Below are 12,581 nucleotides of genomic sequence, written 5' to 3'. Positions count from 1 at the left end.
CCAACTTCAGTAACCCTACAAACGTCACTGCTGTTTAGTTTCCTGTCTTCATTTATGCTGGAAGTGATAGCAGAGCTGTACGTTTTAATTTGTTTCCAAAACCCCGCAGTCAGGACATGCTATATTGTATTTAGATAGAAGCTAGCGAGCTAACTTCCTGCTAACTTCTAACTCCGTTAAATGTCATAAATTCCGTTTTCATGGATGCCTGGATGTTAAACTCAATTGTTACACCTGGTAGAGCAGAACGCTGATCATTTTATTAAAGATGAAAGACTTTAGACAGTTTTTCAACTCTCAGTAATGCCATAGTGATCGTTTGATATATGGACCTGCAGCGGAGTTTAGGTCCAGACACGGCTAGTGACGTCAGACTGAACAACCGGATAACTTCTGTAATGGTTTTCTCTATATCTTTGTCAGTCTCTCACACCATTACGGAGGAATTTTGGACACTATTCTTTACAATGGCCTCATATGTGACTCTACTCTGGTGTTAACCATTCCTCGCCGTCAGTCCCCTGACCGTGGTCGGGAGACACGAGGGGAGATGCTTCCTCCAGGGCCGAAGTTTGTCCTCCTTCGGGGTTAACTCCCTTCACTTTTGTGGAGTAGTGAGGCAGACAGAAATCAGCCGAGGCACCGGAGAGTACTGAAGAGATGAGGCTTTAATAACAGTACTGCACACTTTGGAAACACACTGCATAGCCTGTAGCCCGTTAGAACGCTGCTCCCGGTCGCCCTCTACCCATGACACACTCTCTCACTCTCTTTTTCCTCTTTCGCTCCCAGCGTTTCCTTCACGCGCATGCTCACACACACATTACATACACTCCTTACTGCACCCAGTCACACACAAGACAGCAATTCCTGCAACACTACCCCCACTCTGGATGGCAATTAAACAATAATTCCACTCCAGCATTGTAATGCATAAAACTGGTACACAATCCCCTTTACCACTTGGAGCCCACAGGAGATAAAAGTGTTAGCCATTACCGCTTATAAGGTGAGGTATAGTATCAACGAGTGCACTTCAGTGACAAAGAGGTTGGCTCAAGTAAGGTATACATACATGTGCAAAATAAAGCATTTCAAGTGCTGTTAAGTAGAAAAGAAATTACACAATTGTAACTATTACATGGCGACCGGGAATAACCAACTTATCCTAGCATCTAGGAAGGCACAAATACAAATGGATAAGTGCATGTAGATAACCCCGTAGGTCCTTCAGATACTTTTTAAAAAAAATGTAAACACTGGAACAATGAAAAAAAAATATAACTCTTTTAAACCATTGTAGCTAACAGTATAGGAGGCTGAAACGATTTAAACTTGAACCGAATCTTCAGTCCTACTTGGAACTGTCCATGGTAGGTAAACCAAGTTAAGTGATCCACACTCCATACCGGTCTGGAGCTCTGCGCCGACGAGTTGGTCGCTGAAACTGCTGGCCCGGGTGGTCTGGCTCACCCACCACACCCCCACCATTCTCATGGTCTACATGGGAAGGGGACGATGGGACAACCACAACCAGAGCGGGATCAGCTGCAACTGAGACAGAAGGCTGAGAGGAGCTGGGGCCATTGCCAGTTGCAGTAGAGAACAGACTGTGCAGACCCAGATCACGGTCTGCTGGGTCATCTTCTAAAGCTGGTGGTGGGACCTCTGTAGGGGACCACTGATGAGCCTGATCAAGGACCCAGGTATTGTCCAGTGGCTCGCGGCAGCGATAATGCTTTAGCTGGTCATGGTGGACAACTTTCACTTTAGACCTTGGGTTCTTCTGGATCCGATAAACTAGGTCATCCAATTGTCCCAGGACAAAGAATGGTCCTTCATACGATGGGAGGAACTTTCTGACCTTGTTCTTGACGTGACGTGTTCCTTTGATGAGATACCACACAGGATCTCCAGTCTTATACTGTGTGTGGCAACAGTTCTTGTCATATTGCCTTTTTGCGCGCTTGACTGACTCACCCAGGGCTTCCCTGGCGATGAGGTGGGCCAGCTCCAGCCGCTCACGCATTTGCTGCACATACTCTGGAACTGAGGGTTGGTTGCCTGGATCAGGAGGTAGACCTGCGACAAGGTCCACTGGCTCACTCAGTTCTCGGCCAAACATCATGAAGTTCGGGGTGAAACCTGTAGCACTGTGTTTGGTCGCCCTGTAGGCCATAACAGCGTACGGGATCATCAGGTCCCAGTCCCAATGACAACGCTCTGCTGTGGAGGCCAGGATCTTCTGGAGAGTGGCATTGAAACGTTCAACCTGGCCATCTGACTGGGGTCGGAATGGCGTTGTATGAGTCTTATCTATGCCAAACAAACTGCACACCCCTTGGAACACATCAGATTCAAAATTGCGTCCCTGATCACTGTGTAGTGCTTGAGGTATCCCGTAGCGGCACACCCACTCAGACGCAACGACCTCGGCAACGGTTGCAGCCCGTTCATCTGGGATAGGAAAGGCTTCAGTCCACTTTGTAAAGTAGTCTTGTATCACAAGCACATATCGGTTTCTGCGCTCTGTCTCATTCAGTGGTCCCATAATGTCCAGCGCAACGCGCTCCATTGGGGCTCCTACCCGGACAGTTCCCATCGGAGCTTGCGGTGTCTTCTGGGGTCGGGCCCTGGATGCACAGCTGGTACAAGTACGGCACCAAAGAGCGACGTCTTCCCTCATGTGATACCAATAGAATCGGGTTCGTAGTCTGGCCACAGTCCTCTCGACACCAAAATGTCCACCCACTGGCCCTTCGTGCATCTGGCCCATCACTTCTGGTTGTAGCTTACGTGGCAGTACGATTTGGGGATAGAACTGGGTCTCGTCAAGGCAGTAGAAGCGACGGACCAGAACTCCATCTCTGAAGTAGAGCCGTTTCCATTGAGCCCAGTATGTCTTAGTTGCTGGGCTGCATGGTGAAACAATAGTCCATGGGGGGCGCTCACTGCTGGCCTCCATCCAGGCGCGTATGGGTGCAATGTCTGCATCAGCGTCCTGGGCTTGGCTCAGCTCCCCCATGGTCCAACCATGAAACAGAGAAGCAGTATCAAGGGTTTTAGCCACATATACTTTCTCAGTCAGCTTTACAGTGTGTGTATTAGTGGACATGTTCTGGTGTGATATGTCTGTTCTAGTGTGAATTGTCTGTTCTGAGATGTCTGTGTTGATAGGAGTGTTTTGACATAAAATGTCTGACTTTGTAAGAGCAGTTTGGTCTAAAGTCTTTGTTTCTGGTGTGGTGGTGTTATGACTTACCCCCACTAGACACACCGCTGTAGTAGCCGGTTGTCCCTCCACCCTCACCGGACTCAGCAACAGGGAGCTGGTGTCAGAGTCCAACTCGCATTGAACTGCCTGATGACTGGTCCCCCCGAGATGCTTGGGGGGGTCCTGCACTCTGCATGGACAAGACTGGCGACAGGGTCTTCTGGAGAGGCTATCAGCATTGGTGTGCACTCGACCTGGACGGTGGATGATCTCAAAGTTGTACTCGGCAAGCTTCTCGAGCCATCGAGCTAATTGTCCCTCTGGCTCTTTCATTTTTGTTAGCCACCGTAGACTGCTGTGGTCTGTGCGCACTTTGAAAGGCCGTCCAAGGAGATACTGGCGAAAGTGGGACGTGAAATCCACGACGGCTAGTAGTTCACGTCGTGTGGTGCAGTAGTTTTGTTCAGTTCTTGATAGCTTACGACTGCCATATGCCAGCACACGTTCCACGCCCTGTTGCATCTGTGACAGCACCGCGCCGATGCCAGTGTCGCTGGCATCAGTGTCTAGTGTCATTTCTCCATGGTCAAGTGGATAGCCAAGAACAGGGGCAGAGGTGAGTCGACACTTCAGCTTGTCGAAAGCTGCTTGGTGCTCAGCATGCCACTGAAAATGTGCATTCTTCTTGGTCAGGTTGTGCAGGGGTTCGGCTATAGAGGCAAAATCTTTCACAAACCGGCGGTAATATGAGGCCAGGCCGACGAAGCGTCTGACCTCCTGGATGGACGTAGGTGTGGGCCACATCTGAACCTTTTGAACTTTGCTGGGGTCGGTAGCCACACCATGCTCGGATACCACATGGCCAAGATAAGCAACTTCGCGGCGAAAGAGGCAGCATTTGGCAGGTTTCAGTTTCAAGTTAGCTTGTTGAAGTCTATAGAATACCTGGCCAAGCCGTTGCAGCATCCCCGACACGTCCTTAGCCAGCACGATGATGTCGTCCAAGTAGACCAGGCAGGTCTCCCACTGCATGCCAGCCAGGACGCGGTCCATCAGCCGCTGGAACGTTGCCGGGGCATTGCATAGTCCAAATGGCATGACGTTCCACTCAAAGAGGCCTGTCCTAGTGCAGAAAGCGGCGGCCCTGCGTGCTCTAGGCGTCAGCTCAACCTGCCAGTAGCCAGATGCGAGGTCTAATGTGCTGAACCATCTGGCAGTTGAGAGTGTGTCCAGCGTGTCCTGGATGCGGGGCAGTGGGTAGGCGTCTGTTATGGTGCGGTCGTTGAGAGCCCTGTAGTCAATGCAGAGACGGTATGTCCCATCTTTCTTACGCACCATAACGATGGGCGAGGCCCAGCTGCTGCAGCTGCGTTGGGCGAGACCGCTCTGTAGACTGTCGTAGATCTGCTGATCAGCATTTTGCTGCTTTTCCCCTGCCATTCTTCGTGGATTTTGTTTGACTGGGGCACCAGGACGGGTTATGATGTCATGCTGCACAAGGCTGGTTCGGCCCAGGTCAGCAGGCCCTGTAGAAAACACATGTCCATAAGTGCAAAGCAAGCGTTTCAGTTGGAGCTGTTCATAGTCATTGAGGTCTGTGGAGCTCTGGGCATAGAGCTCCTGCAGGTGCAGAGGAACCACAGGAGGGCTGGTCAGAGAGTCTGCAGCTGGGGAGACCATGGAGGGTTCCACGGCCTCAGCTGGCTGGAGGAGCCCGGCAATGGATCCCGCCTTAATTGTTACTGCTTTATTGCCAATGTTAAAAAGGCGAAGTGGGACAGCTTTAGAAGGCTGTGCGTTGACTAGGACTCTGGCGATAAGTACTTTGTGCTTCTCAACAAAACCTTTGGTGGGACTAAGCATCATGTCACCTCGAGCTGCTGCACCAGGATGCACGTTGCCTTTCACCATATACTCTTGCCCCGGTTCCACCACCACAGTTCTAGCTATTCTCACTGCGTGTGACTTTGTACTGGCTTCGGTTTGGTAGTAGAGCACCTCTTCACCGAAAAGGATGATGCGGCGTTTGCCAAAATCAAGACGTGCTTCAGCTTGAGTGAGGAAGGGATGCCCAAGCAGCACCTCATTTCCTGCTATATCTGCCACCAAGAAATCAACATCCACCTGTCGATTGTTGATATTGACAGGTATCTGGGCTTCACCTAGCACCGGCACGTCCCCAGGTCCCACACCAAGCAAGGTCTCAACAACTGAGGGCTGTAGTGGTGGTCTCACGTCTGGGTGGATGGAGTTGTAGTAGGGCAGCGGCAGCACGCTCCTCCGGGCTCCACTGTCCAAAACAGCACATACCTCCACTTCGTAGAGGCGCATGGGGATACTCATTTCTTGGCTTTGGCACTTAAGGTGGAGCACAGTGGGTTTTGGGCTGTCCCAAGGGCTACTGTTCAATGTTAAGGCCTTGGTGGTTTTGTGAGGGGAAGGGCACTGCTTTTGGACATGGCCCCAACCTTGACAGTTATGGCAGCGAACCCCACTCCTTTTAAAATTTCTGTGATTGTTCGGTGTTGTCGAGGGTGTGTGTGGGAAAAAACGATTCGGTGAGGGGCTAGCTGCAGGTGCATGCTCAGCAACAGTCTCATCTCTGTCTTTTTCTCTGACGACGGCAGCTCGGGGCCGGCGATCAGCTGCGTTACGGGCTCCTTGCTGCATGGCACTGGTTACATAAGATGCAGCCCTTTTAGTGGTTTCGTGTCGGTGGGCTATTTCGTATGCGCAGGCAAGTGTGGCTGGGTGCCTCTCTAGCAACTTCTGTACTATTTCTGCATCACCCAGCCCATTGGTGAAAACTTCAACAGCTATAGAGTCTTGTTCAATCTCTGCTCTATTACCATATGCAACAGCCACTTTCCCATAAATGTCATCTCTGAAAACATGAAGGGCCTCACCAGGTTTACGCACTCGCTGCCTCAGTTCTACAGCAACAGCAGCTGCATGGTCAGAAGAAGGGCCATATGCAGTTTCCAGTTCGTCCACCAGGCGGCGGTAATCCCATTTGGATGAGCGGGGATTTCTGTGGATAATGGCCCCTGCTGCTCCAACTAGGCAGAATTTAAGCTGAGTTGTCATTGTTTTTTCTGACCAATAGTTGGCTTCAGCGCAGCTCTCAAACCTGTGCAGAAATTCCTTCCACGGTGTGGTGCCGTCATATTGGCCCGGACGTAGGGTGGGGACTCTCTCTCTAGTGTCACCGTCCTCTTCACTGTCAGATAGGGGCTGACGGGGCACACAGCGGGTCTTGCCTGGTTTCGAGCGGGGTTTATGCTGTGCAGTGATTTCCCCATAGCTAATGGCTTCATTAAGGCTACTGGAAGGCATACATTGCATGGGTGTATTTAACATTGCGTTAAACTGAGCCGGTGTGCTGTGTACAAAACTGTCCATGTGAGCGGAGGAAAATGGGTTTGAGTCTGGATAGTGGATTTTCATTTGGGGAGTAGGAGCTGGATAATAGTTCATGCTGCTGCCTGTGTTTCTCTCACGGCCGTAGCTGCGGCATTCAGCATCAACGAAGGGATTCGTGCGGGAAAACTGCGGCCGGGCAGGACCATCGGGCGGCGCGAATACACACTCTCCATTAGCGTGTGTGTTAGCACAACTTTCGGCACACAGGAATGGGTTCATATGTTCACATTTAGTCACAGCTCTGTCTCTGTTAGCTTCCCTAATGCTCGCGGCACCCTCGGAGACACTGGTCAGCGATATGAACGGGTTGGAGTAATTGGTCTCAAGTCCGTACTTTTCACGAGAATGGCGAGCAGCGGCCATCGCGAGTTAGCTTAGCTGCGGGCTAATACACTTGTAATTACAGTCACTCGGCTTTATCGTTAGCCGCTTTAGCCTGTCGGTTTTTCTCTGTGCTCACCACTTCTTTAACAACGTGAGAGGGTCCCTTCGTGGTCGCCAGTGTTAACCATTCCTCGCCGTCAGTCCCCTGACCGTGGTCGGGAGACACGAGGGGAGATGCTTCCTCCAGGGCCGAAGTTTGTCCTCCTTCGGGGTTAACTCCCTTCACTTTTGTGGAGTAGTGAGGCAGACAGAAATCAGCCGAGGCACCGGAGAGTACTGAAGAGATGAGGCTTTAATAACAGTACTGCACACTTTGGAAACACACTGCATAGCCTGTAGCCCGTTAGAACGCTGCTCCCGGTCGCCCTCTACCCATGACACACTCTCTCACTCTCTTTTTCCTCTTTCGCTCCCAGCGTTTCCTTCACGCGCATGCTCACACACACATTACATACACTCCTTACTGCACCCAGTCACACACAAGACAGCAATTCCTGCAACACTGGTATACAGAGGAGTTAATGGTTGACACGGTGACTACAAGGTGCCCAGGTAAAAAAAAAAAAAAAACCCAGTCCAAATCATCACTCCTCCTGGTAATCCTTTCAAACAAGCCATACCTGTTCAGTCTTTTTCTAACTGTTCTGTCATGAACTGGAACATTTAACATGATAACTCAGGTCTGTGGAGTCTGAGAAGTAGCTCTTGGGCTGATTTTCGCAATATTTCATTGCACCGTCTGACCTTGGGTTGGATTTGCTGGGACGTCCACTCCTGGGAAGATCGGTAACTGACTTGAATGTCCCACTTGTGAATAATCTTTCTCACTGTAGAATAATGGACTTTAAATGATTTGGAAATGACCAGATAACCCTTCTTTGACTGACAGACAGCAATGATTTCTTTTCTCAGATTATTCCAAATGTTCCTGCTTGGCATTTTCTTAACACACACATGAATACTCCAGACCAGGAAAGAAACAACACTGACGATCAGGTTATCGAGTACATTTGATTAGCAGCTACTTACCATCTCAACTCCTGTGGAAGCAGTAAGGGCGTTTTTTACACAATGCTTCCACGTTTTGACTTAATTTTTGTCCATGTAAGAACCAGATGATTCTTTTCTAATATGTTAAACCTTACGTATAATTGAAAGAGGATTTATGGCCTTGTTTATGATTTCAGTGTTGCCTAATTTTCGAGGTATTTTAAAATTAAGGGCCTTTAAATTACTGACGCTTAGAGGAGGAGCGCTTTATGGTCAGCATAAAATTAAAACTCACACACAGCTCAGAGTAATTGGTGAAAAAAAAAACACGATCTACTGCTTGCGGCTATGGATTCTTTTATTACAACATATATTACGATATAAAAAATGTACCGTGCTTTGGATCAGAGCCAAACCTGAATGTCTCAGGACCATATGGTAAGTTGCAAACCCCTGTGGTGGACACAGTGGGAAGCAGAGCGGTTTCGTCAACATCAACCTTGTTCCCACTGTTCTAAACAAGCCTAAAAATCTTTCTCATGTCTCATTTGGTATTAAGACAAATCAGTCTCAAAGGAAGAGTATGTGAAGCATTTCAATCCTCTTACACTAGTCTGATGTCTGAAAAGAAACAGACAGTTAAGAGGTTCCAATTAACAAAGTGCATGAGATTAAGGATCGCTCTTGGTAAAGTCTGTTATACAGACTCAGTGATGAAAGAGACATGGATAAATAACATCATAGGTTTATTTATTTTAGCTTATTAATGCAAGAGAAGATACCTGAAAAGAGAAAACGAATGTGGCTGTTTAGGCTTCATTTAGAACTTTCAGCCAGATTGATGAACTGCTAAGCGGGACCACTGGGAAAAGGCCAAAGGACCAAAGTAGTCAAAACCCATTTGCAAAATTACACAGTAAGAGACTGCAAACAAAATTACCACAAAGAAATGTAAGACACAGATCCATCCATCCGTGGACAAGAAAAAGATAAATGGTAGCAATAGGCAGGCAATAAAGCCAGAGAGGACACAAAAAAGCCACATCTTTGCATCGGTTTTACACCAGTATGAGTCGTGCACAGCATCTTGCCTAGTTTAGGGGATGTTAGTGGGGTTCATGCAATACTGTACACACCATCCACTAATGGACAAGAAGTCACTGGGTCCGCCCCCCCCCCCCCCCGGGAATGCAGGTATTGAGCACTTTCCTCCAAATGCCATCACTTTATTAAATGAACTTCTCTAAAAAGCCGCACTAACATTCTGATTAAGGTTGGACTGATGTTCCTCAGAAGTTAGTTCAAGCTCCCTCTTTTTTTCTTTTTTTTTTTTAAATACGTTTGACAACGCCTACCTCCTGAAAGAGGGGTGAGGAGCCCGGAGAAGCAAAGGAGAAGGAGACGACAGGAGCAGAATGTGAAGAGACATTAAAACATTTCAAATGAAAGGTGCGTCAGAAGAGCTTGTCAGTGCATTACCTCCAAGATTAAAGGGGTCTCGGTGTCTTCTGTCGGGTTCAAGGGAGACTGCATAAGGATTTGGCTCAGACTCTTAAATACCTCTGTCGACTAAGATTCAAACAAACACTTCCACAATAATTACATGTTGACTTTTCTTCGTTTCCAGCAGAGAAGGTAAAACATTTTAAAATGAAACTCCTACATTGTCAGCATAAGCACTCGCTGGTGTTTATTCAAGCTGAGAATTTTTAACGCTATTATTCACTGATTAGGGCACATGGCAGAGAAAATCGTAAAATAATGCCATCACAGTTAGAAGCCTTCTGAGAGTTCAGGAGGAATAAGTCATTTAGTTCAGGTATTAGTTAGGAAATGAATGTGCCATTGGTTGTCATCAGGAAACAGGCAGCCATGCCAAAACTCTTTCTTGACGGTATGCTCGAGGGTTGACATTTTGCGCTCATATTGCATTTTTTTTTTTAGCTCTTTTATGGTTTAATACATGCACAAATGTCCTAGAAGTTACTTATACTGAACTATATACCCAAAGAAGCTGTCACGCTGCTGTTTCTTGCCTCTTGTCTCAAACCAAAGCCTTCATCTGGCCATTACCTCCGACATTCAGCTGGAAATTAGTAAACGAACACTTTAAAATCTGTGGCATTTTAAAGCAAAACACATTCACCCTGTGTTCTCTAAACCAGCGAGGAGCCCGACTGGAAGCCGTGGACTGCTGGTGTTCTTAATAGCAGTAGCTGTCAACACAGACAGGGTGGCTGAACTCTAGATGTGCCTGTCAGACATTCAAGCAGCTGTGACCGGTGCTGCTGAATGCAAACATGAGTGGCCATTTGTATGAATTTGGCAGGCTGAGATGTGACTGTCAAAACTGTGTGTAGACACATGTGGTACCTGTCTTACCAGTGGAGGAAAGTTCTTTGTACAGAAATGCTAAGAAATCCTGATTGAATGTCAAAATATTTTGACAGTGTCTCGACCCTCGAAACGGGAGTTTGACAAAGCGGTATGAACCCGGTGTCCATTTGCTCGCTTGATCTAGAGCCTTCAACCACATTACATCCTGAGCAAACTGAATACAACTATGCGACGCCACTGAAGCTTCGAAACACGTTAATGAGCAGATGTTTGTTTCTGAGGCGAGCCTCTCTCGAAAATACATTTGTAGTGTTGTTATGCACAGCTAAATTCTTTCTCAGCTATGATTCCATAGTAAAATATTGACTTGCTGGATTTCTTTAACCGATTTTAGAGTGTCACATTTATGACAGTCAGTAAACAAAGCACAGAGCAAGGTTTACATCCAGAATCTGTGACTGTAACAGCACTTTAGGAAAGGTTCAAGAAACCTGGCTTTGAGTTGGTATTGAGTATTAAGTTCATGCATTGTGGACCGTATCCGACTAAACTGCACGATACTCTCCCTCCAACCATTCAGTTCAGTTTGAATCCATTTTATTTATATAGCACCCATTCATAACAACAACTAGCTCAAGGCGCTAAACATTGCAAGGTATAATCTCTGCAATATTAAAAGAAAAAAAAAAGAAAATCTGCAGATCCCCTTTGAGCAAGTGGTTGGCGATGGTAGTGAAGAAAAACTCCCTTTTACCAGGAGGTGGCCTCCAGCATCTCTCTGGAAATGGGAAAGAGAAAACAAGACGGAGGAGCAAACACAAACTATGTGAGATAAAGGGAAAATTTGCTGTTGTCATTATAAGCACATAGGGGAAGAAAAGAACATTTCATAGGAAGTCCTGCAGCAGACTGAGCTTATTCAGGGCCATCTGATCCAGCTGTAACTACAAGTTTTATCAAAAAGGAAAGCTTCTTAAAAGCAGAGACTGTCTCCCAATCTAAACTGGGAGCTGGTTTCACAGGAAAAAAGCTGAAGTCTTGTAAGCTACCAAACATCACCCAAAAAGCAAAACATGCAACATAGCCAACGCACAGCCTTTGCAGACAGTGGCGTCGATTAAGAAAAAACTGGTAGGAAAATAAATTCTTACGAATGTTAGTTCAGTATTTATTTGGAAAGCCAGACTTAAAAGAATGCAGTTCTGACTTGCAGTGACTTACATCTGATTTCGAAAACACGTTCCTCTTTCTTTGAGCAAATATCCACTGCCTAGATTGTTGCTATGGCAATCATAAAGTGCATATTGGGCAGCTTTTACCACTGCCTGCCACAACACAAAGTCTCCTCTTTCATGTAACTTTCTTGCACACAATAATTTGTTGTAATCTTACACTTCCAATACTATAATTCAAATTCTTCTGACACATCTGGAACAGAGCTGCTATGTGGCCTCGGCAGATCACTCACAGCCCATACAGGTTTAAAAACAATTACTCAACCTCTAATGCAGATGGCACATTGCTGCCTGCAATGCCTAGCTGTGAGAAGCCGTTGAATTATATTTGCTTTGACTTTCTTGTCAGCCACAAGTACAAACACACTCCTGTTGTGTTTGAGGTTAATAAAACAGAGTGCTCTATGCGAATAAAGCCCCAAAACAATTCACGGGAGACATTAATTTAAATGCTTTAATAAGAAAGACAACAGAATATTCCAAATGTCAAGGTTTTGGAAAAACCTTCCAGAACAAATGGACATATCTCTCCTACAGTAATGAAAAATGGCAGCATATAATAACCCAGAGTAAAGCTAAGCTACTTAATGTAAATTCTGCCCTGGAGAAGGAAACAGTGCTCTCTCTAGTTGACCGCTGCAAGGACGTACGTACACGCATCACAATGAAGACAAAGAGAAAGGCAGAATTAGTATGAAAAACTGTGAAGACTGAAAGAGAAATGGCTGAAAATTGATTTCAAGTTCTGTCAGTGACGGCGAAGAAAACCGTGCGCGGAAAAAACAACATCTCTCACCAACTGCCTTGAGAAAACAAAACTGTGCCATTAAAAATATAATAGGATTATCGTTTCTGTTTGTTTGTCACGGTGGATCAGGAAAATTAGAGTTAAGAGAAGAGCTTAGAGCCACATTGTTATCACCACTTCAGAAAACGAGGCGCAGACACAGACCATTTGCATATTCATTTACTGCTTTTGAAATTCACCTTTTTAATTA

The sequence above is a fragment of the Copadichromis virginalis genome, linkage group LG22 (assembly GCF_057382275.1).
Source record: "Copadichromis virginalis isolate Kocher_CV1m ecotype Utaka linkage group LG22, C_Virginalis_male_GT1.1, whole genome shotgun sequence".
Lineage (NCBI taxonomy): Eukaryota > Metazoa > Chordata > Actinopteri > Cichliformes > Cichlidae > Copadichromis > Copadichromis virginalis.
This window is presented reverse-complemented; position numbering follows the sequence as displayed.